Genomic DNA, 8,348 nt, shown 5'->3' with positions numbered 1-8,348 from the left:
AAATATGGACTGGACTTCCAGACAGAGAGAGCTCTGGGAAGAAGAAAGGGGGAGTCGTCAACTGAACTCAGAGGAAACAGAACATGCAGAAGGAGAGCTAAAAGTTGCCAGCCAGCTGAGGGGAAAGGTTAGGAGGGTTGCGGACAGGGTGGAGGGGAGTATAATGAGAGAGATGTCTTGATGTGAGGGTTTATTTCAGGGTTAGGAGAAAAACTGGTGCTAGGGAAACTCCCAGGAATCCACAAGGATGACCCCAGCTAAGACTCTTAGCAATTGTGGAGAGGGTGCCTGAACTGGCAGTCTCCTAAACAGGTTGGTGACTACCCTAGTCGTCATCAGAGTCTTCGTCCAGTAACTGATGAGAGCAGATACAGAGAGCCACAGCCAAGCCCTGGGCCATGCTCCGGAAGTCCTGTTGAAGTAAAAGAAGAGACTGGGTCATGACAGGGAGAACCCACAGAGATAGCTGACCTGAGCTCTGAGCTCGTGGGAGCTCACAGACTCTGGACTGACAGCTAGGGAGCCTGCATGGAACAGACGTACACCCTCTGTATGTTCATGACAGTTGTGTAGCTTGGTCTGTTTGTTTGGCTGTGGGATCAGGACCTGTCCCTGGCACTTGAACTGGCTTTAGGGAATCTATTCCTCATGCTGGATTGCCTCACCCAGCCTTGATGCAGGGGAAGAGCTTGGTCCTGCCTCAATTTCATGTGCTATGCTTTGTTGACTCCCATGGGAAGCCTGCCTCTTTCTGAAGGAGAAAGAAAAGTGAATTGGGGGGTGGGATAGATGGGAGATGGAGGGAGAGAATGGGAGGAGAGGAAAGAAGGGAAACTGTGGTCGGTATGTAAAATGAATGAAAAAAATTATTAAAAAAGAAAAATTAGCATGGAACTGAAACAGATAGTGCAAAATGAAATTAATTTTTGAAGAAATATATGAAATCCTGCCTATGTTCATTGTTAATCAAAGTACAATTTTTAAATAAAATATTCTCATTAATAAAAAGTAAAAAAAAAAGCCACCAGTCACACGACAGCACATGGATTAATAGAAATGGGTTAATTCAAGATTTAAGAGCTAGTTAGAAACAAGTCTAAGCTAAGGCTGAGCTTTCATAATTAATAAGAAGTCTCCATGTCATTATTTGAGAACTGGTGGTACAGAGAAAAACTTGCTACACATTAGTCCCTTTTGATCATGAATTCTTGTTTGTTAAGTAATATTGCAGTTGAGATGTTAAGGAATGTGCTAGAAACAAATGTCATTAACCACTCCTTTTATGGAACAACTGAGGGACCTTCCTGCATCCTCAAGTAACTTTGCAAGGATGAAGAAGTGAGCTCCATTTTCAAGTGAGAAAATGTACACATGCCTGCACAATAACTTGGATAATGTTACATCTTTATTAACATCTTCATAACTCAAAATTTTCACATTTCTGCATCAAATTACCTGGGAAACCACATAGAGGGTTTTATTGAGATTCACTGGGTGATGCCTTAGAGCTGGTGTTTTTCAATGCTAGGTTTCAATCTGCATTTTGAGATGACTTAAAGTTGTTTGTCTGGATGAGATTGTTCAATATTTGCAATGGTCAGAAATGATCTTTCAAGTGAAAAACTGTCTTTTTCAGTTGATAATTCCAGGAGAATGCTTCTGTCTAATGATAATTTGGACTTCCTCTGCAATAAACACTCCCATGCAAAAAGCACACTGCTGTCTACCAGAGGCGTCCAATACAGATGGGCATCTTAACATCTTTTCTCTCGTTTCCCCATTCATATTTCTTTGGTGTCTCCCACCTCTATGCAGCTTTGCCAAAGTTTTGGATAATAACTATATGTAGTTTGGAGAATATTCTCAAGCTTTTGGTGGGAAATAGCTGTCCTCTGCTCTCTGACACATTTTTCACTAGAAAGTGAAACTGTTTGTTTCAAGGAAGGGAATTCTGCAGAGCCATGCTCAAAATTTAAAGCAAAGTCACTCTTGGGGCTGTGAAGATGGGTAACATGATAAGACCACTTGTTCTGTACATATGAAGACCCGAGTTCTAATACCCACGGCCTGCTTTTTAAAAAGTTGGATATGGCCACAAACGTGTATAACCCTGGTGTTGAGCTGGGCAGTCAGAGACCAGCAGACTCCAGGAACTCACTGGCTGGCTAGTCTATCAGTAAGAGTAAAGTTCAAGTTTAGTGAGAAACTACTTCCTGTCTCAAGGAAATAAGGCAGATAACAAAAGAGGAAGATATCCAATGTCATTCTCTGGCATCTGTGTGTCTGCCCATGGGAAAACATATTTCCATACACATGTGAATGCATGTAACACAGACACAGACACATACACAACTTTAAAAGAAAAAAATCACTCCTTTCTCAAAAAAAAAAATATCTACATATACATCATCTGGTCTGGCATTTCCAGATAGGCAGATCCATCATCCATTTGTGCCCAGAGGCATTTAAGTTTCAATTCCCAGTAAAAAAGAAAGACAACAGTTAAAGAGGTAATTGAGCACCTGTGGCCTATCTGTTTGCTTTGTTGTCTTTCCTTTCTCTAAGAAATGTGAGCAGATGAGCCATTGCTTCTACTCCTTCTCCAATAGCATCGACAATGTAAGGCAATGGCAACAGGCATGAAAATAGCTCAGAGCTGGTCCAAGCTATACATTCAGAGACTTCAGGATAGAAATGCCCAGAGATCTGCATCCTGTGGCTCCCCTTTGTCTTGCTCAGTTCATGATCAAGACAGGGACATAGCTATAGGGTGTAATACTAGGTTCAAAAGAACTTATACTGAGTTTAAGATATGATCTTAGAATGGCTTGGTATAGATGGCATGGTGGGGAATGACCGTACTAGTAACACTAATGGTGAATAGTAATAATGACTTTGTATTTATTCCATGTGTTCCAGGTAGGAAAAAAAAGATACCTCTTAATTTTGAGAATTAAAAATTTAGATTCCAGAAACATTTAGTCAGTTCAGACACAGGAATTCAACTGTTGTTTTAAAGTAACACATTTGCATGTATTTGGTTTCCTGACAGTCCTCTCCCTATGGAGTCTAAATTGTCAAGATTATACATTCTGCCCAGCATTACTGTTTGACCCAGTAGGTGCTCAAAATGATTACAGATGTTCACACTCATTGTTTTTGAATGCACAAATGGATGCCAGTTCTAAACTAATAATGATCATATGTTTGATGAATACCAGTTGGAAAAAATAAAAGGGAATATTCAGAAGTTCAAATGTTTTGTTTGTTTGTTTTTGTTATTTCTGAAGAGACCACAGAAAGGAATGGTTGAAGTGTTTTATTACCCCAAATAAAACAGCAAGTCTTGTTAATTTAGTAAGAATTTCTGGGATAGGGAGAGGTTTCTGACTATAAGAGGTAAAACACTAGGACATGAACTAATGAGCTACCTCTTGTTTTGTTAAAGACTATAGGAGGAAGAGGAAATATTCTTACCCTAAAAGCCAGAGAACAGGGTTTCTTCTGCCTCTATTGTGTTTTAAAAATGGTGGCCTATGAAGTAGATATAATTCAAAACAGATACACTTCCCTAAGAAATTTTACTATATTATGTTTTTCAGCAAACAAAATTCAACATGCACTACTATACCACATCCAGCTTTTTAATCAAAAGCAAGTGAAAAATCCAAAAGCAAGAATCAGTGGCAGCAGAGGTGTCATTATCAAAGCTGTTTATGTCTGCCAAGATAAACCCTTGGCTTTCCACCTTAAGAATCTGTTTTCCCTGGATACGATGGATTTGCATCTTAAACATCCCCCAAAAACCCATGGGTTGAGGATGTGGTCCTAGGCCATGGTGCTACTGGGAGGTGGTGGAACCATTAGGAGGTAGTGCCTAGTAAAAGAATGTCATTTGAGAATACATCTGCATGCACTATTATGCATTATACATTGTTTATATGGCCTTTGCTGTGGACTGTAAGTCATACAACCAAGGCTCAGCCTCTCCCCAGGGAGAGGCATATAAGGAAAAAATTACAACAGGAAAAATACATATGGATGCTGCCCTCTGCCTTAGGTTCTGATTTGGTAGTAAGTAAGAAAAAGAAGAGGATGAAATGAAGGTGGAAGTTTGCCGTTTCCTACAGCTGGTGGGGTAGAAGGGATGAGGAGTACTAAAGAGACTTGTGCTATGCAGATGAGCCCTTCCTGGGACCCAAAAATTTAGGTTGTGTGGCAGGAATCAGTGAAGGAGGAGAAAGCGAGGTGCAAGTGACACCCTGCAGATCTGATTTTTAAGGAAAATCCATGATAATCAGGGGATACTCAGCATCTAATTAGGAAAGCATTTTGAACAAGAAAACAAAGAGCCTCTTACACCTGGCCACACCCCTGCCTGTATCCTTCTATTTGCCTTCCAGCTGTATGAGATGGAGACATCCTCTGCTCTAGATTTATACTGTGCCTTCATGGTTCCATTGTAACCAAGGACTGAAGCCTTTCACAATTGAACCAAAATAAACATTTCCTCTCTATAATGTGTTTGTATTTAGGTATTTATCACTGTTATTGTGGTGGCTTGAATAAGATTGGCCCCCATAGGCTCATATATTTGAATAATTAGGGAGCAGGATTAGGAGCTCTGTTGGAGTAGGTGTGGCCTTTTTGGAGGAAGTGTGTCACTGGGGGTAGGCTTTGACATTTCAAATGCTCAAGCCAGGTCCAGTGTTATTTTATTTTCTTTCTGCCTGTGGATCCAGACATAGAACTCTCAGATCCTTCTCCAGCACCATGTCAGCTTCCCACCAAGATGACAATGGCATTGCAGAATATTTGTTTAACTATGCAAAGGTGTGCTACAATTGTTTAACTATGTAAGGATGTGTTGCATTTGTTTAATTATGTGAAGATGTGTTGCTGTTTTACTTTGCCTATCTAAGGCACCTGATTGGTCCAACAAAAAGCTGAATGGCCAATAGTGAGGGAGGAGGTATAAGTGGGACCTCTGCATAGGAAGAGTAAGTAGGAGGAGGAATTTAGACTTGGGGAAGAAAGAAAAAGAGACACTAGGGAGATGTCACGGGTCAGACAGACAGAGATGGAGGAAGCAGGAAAGTAAGACACATAGAATGAAAAAAGCTCCAAGGCAAAATGTAGATGAATAGAAACAGGTCAAATTACGTTAAAAGAGCTATTTGGACAAGTCTAATCTAAGGTCAAGAATTCATAGTTAATAAGAAGTCTCTGTGTCTTTATTTGGAAAGCTGGTTGGTGGCCCAAAGAAAAACTTACAACTACAAATGGTGCCCAATGTGGGGACCAAATTTCCAGATAGGGACTGAGAAAGCTGAAGAAAAAATACAAATAAACAGATGTGGCTCCTGTAAGAGAAGCTGCTATGCAGCTGGTGTGCCAACTTGAGCAGCTGGCACACCAAGTAGAAACAACAAGCTAAGTAAAAATGCCTGCCACAGTGTGGCTATCAACTTCCTAGATCTGGGGCAGTTCAATGCAGCTCTTGGTTAAACACAGCTCCCAATTAAATGCAGCACTCAGACAGGCCTGTGAGCTTAAGGTTCAGCTCTCATGGACCCAACTTCCAGAACCCAGGGCAGAGGGCCTAGCTGCCACTTAACAGTTTAATGTTTGGCTCATGTGGTCAGAGAATGCTACAGGTATACAGTAAAACAAGAGCAGACTGAAAAAAACCTTAAACAGATTATAGTGTACATAGGTGCTTAAGAAAGAAAAGAAAATGAGTATAGACGGTCATAGGAAAAAATAAGTAGTTTAAAAATAATTAAGTAGAGTCTTTAAAGAAAGAGTAAAGTAATATAAAAAGAATAAGCCACATAAAGATGGGAAATGCATGAGGAGTTTGGATCCTATATGGTGCTTGATTGACTTTGAGTTTTTTGAATGCTGATGAGTGAACAGCAGCTGCTGAGAGACATGGGATTGTAAAAGAAACTGCCAAATTAAATCAGCCTAGACACTTTAAGGATGTCTTAACTTTAAAATAGAATTCAGAAAATTTGTTCCCTCAGGAAATAGAAAGCTATGGATTCCTTCAAAATTAATAGAGATCATATTTGATTACGGGAGACCCCCTCAAAATCTTGGCTAAAGAAATAAAGGTATAAACCTAGAAAAACGACAAGGCAGGTGACATATATGCTGATCTCTTGACATGGGAACATCTCAGACTAGATGAGACATGATAACTCTTGTTGGTTACAGAGTCCTTATGACTTATTATTACATGCATCCTTTCATGTGGCATAGATGGAGGTTTGATTATACAGTCCAAACAAAATTAAAAAGTTGACAGATATCTTTTACCTGCTCAAACATAAAACAAAAAAAAATCATCTTTGTCTGGCTTGTGTACAATGCACAGTCCATACTTGTGTTAGTGCAGATATGTATGTTACTTTTAGAAATTTATGTTTTCAAAGCAAAGGGACCAGATACCACAGGTGATCCAGTCTTTCAGAATACAGTTTCTGTTGCAGTTTCCTCAGAGTTCTGAATTCAGAACAACTTCAAAGCTGCTGGATGAGATGGTCCAGCCTCACAGACTACTCTAGCCAGGACTTCAGATAAGCCTTGTACTTTCCCATTACACAGAGACTGCACAACAAAAGATAAAGCTCGTTTTCTTAGGACTTGAACATTATCTCAATTTTCTCAAGGTACCCTTGGGATACTGTAACCCCCAGACAACACTGAGCAATCTAGAGAACACAACACAGATTCCCAAAAGGTGGAGTGGGTGGTTTTTGGTCATTTATGGGTGCTTGTCATTATTTAGTGGGGATATAGGATAAAAAGACAACTAATCATCTCAAATATTTTACATTGATATGGATTTTTGTATATTGATACAAATTTAAGGTTATTTTTGCTATATTGTATATATGTTTCTACTCTTATTTAAGATATTGTACTACCTATGCAGCTCATTTAAAAATGTAATATAAAGTTCTAAACTTTGAAACTTATTATTACAAACTGTTTAAGATAATTAAGAAATGCAGTTTAGTAGTTAGTCATCTATAACAATCAAACTTGTAGTCATGCTAGGTATGTTTTCAAGGTTAAATAGATATATTTTAGATAGATAGGTAATCTTCAAATGCTTCAGAAACCTACAGAATATGACACTTAAGATATTTAATAAGCTAAGGCTTTTCATGACAGTGAGAAATGTCTGTTTCTGACAGCACCAATCTACTTCAAAAAAGGATGATGAGCATGAAAGAACCTCCATTTGCAGTTTGCTTTAATTGTGGCAAAGATAGCCATTTGGGAAAGAAACTTCCCTTACCTTGACTGCTGACAGTTTACTGTACAAACTGGACACACAGGACATAAAGACTGCCAAACTTTGCCAAGACAAGGTGGGACAGTCTTTCAAAATTCCTGCTTCACAGAAAAGTCTGTCAGATATTCTAGGCCTGTAGGCTAAAGATGGATGCCTCAGTGTTGCAGAGGAACCTCAGGTGACTGTCCAGGCAGCTATATGTCTTTGTCATTTCTATAGTCTTGGAAGTTGCTTGTTCTATATTTCCTGTTTATTCACTCAGGTAATATTTTATCCTATTCAAGTCTCTGATGGAGTTGAAGATGAGATAGTTATAGTTATACCAAATTCAGAAAAGAAACTTACATAAAAGATGTAAAGTTTATAAGGTTGAGAAACATAAAAGTTTAAATTGTTTATCTAAGAAGATGTTTTGAAGTCTAAAAAGATAATTTTAGGTAGGTAATACAAGTTAGGATAGAAAGTAAATCAGGTACATAACTTTGGACTCATGAAGACAGGATATTTAATGAAATATTTTCTCTGAATTTGTCAAATGCAAATGGACTGAATATTGTAAATGTAATTTTTACCTGCTAATTGTTCTTAATGTATATTGTCTTATTATGTTAAAGCTAAAACCTTTCTTTTTATTTAGACAAAGAGGGGAAAATGTTGTGGAATATTTATTTAACTCTGCAAAGATGTATTGCAATTCCTTAACTGTATAAAGGTATGTTACATTTCTTTAATTGTGTAAAGATGTGTTGCTGTTTTACCTTGCCTGTCTAAGGCACCTGATTGGTCCAATAAAAAGCTGAATAGTCAATAGCAAGGAAGGAGGTGTAGGTAGTACTTCCGGGCAGGAAGAGTAACTAAGAAGAATAATTCAGTCTCAGGGAAGAAAGAAAAGGAGATGCCAGTGAGATACCAGGGACCAAACAGACAGACATAGAGGAAGTAGGAAAGTAAGACACACAGAATAAAATAAAAGTAAGAAGCCCTGAGGAAAAATGTAGATGAATAGAAACAGGTTGAATTAAGTTTAAAGAGCTGGTGG

This window comes from Peromyscus leucopus, chromosome 4 (genome assembly GCF_004664715.2).
Source record: "Peromyscus leucopus breed LL Stock chromosome 4, UCI_PerLeu_2.1, whole genome shotgun sequence".
Classification (NCBI taxonomy): Eukaryota; Metazoa; Chordata; class Mammalia; order Rodentia; family Cricetidae; genus Peromyscus; species Peromyscus leucopus.
Note: the sequence above shows the minus strand (reverse complement) of the source record.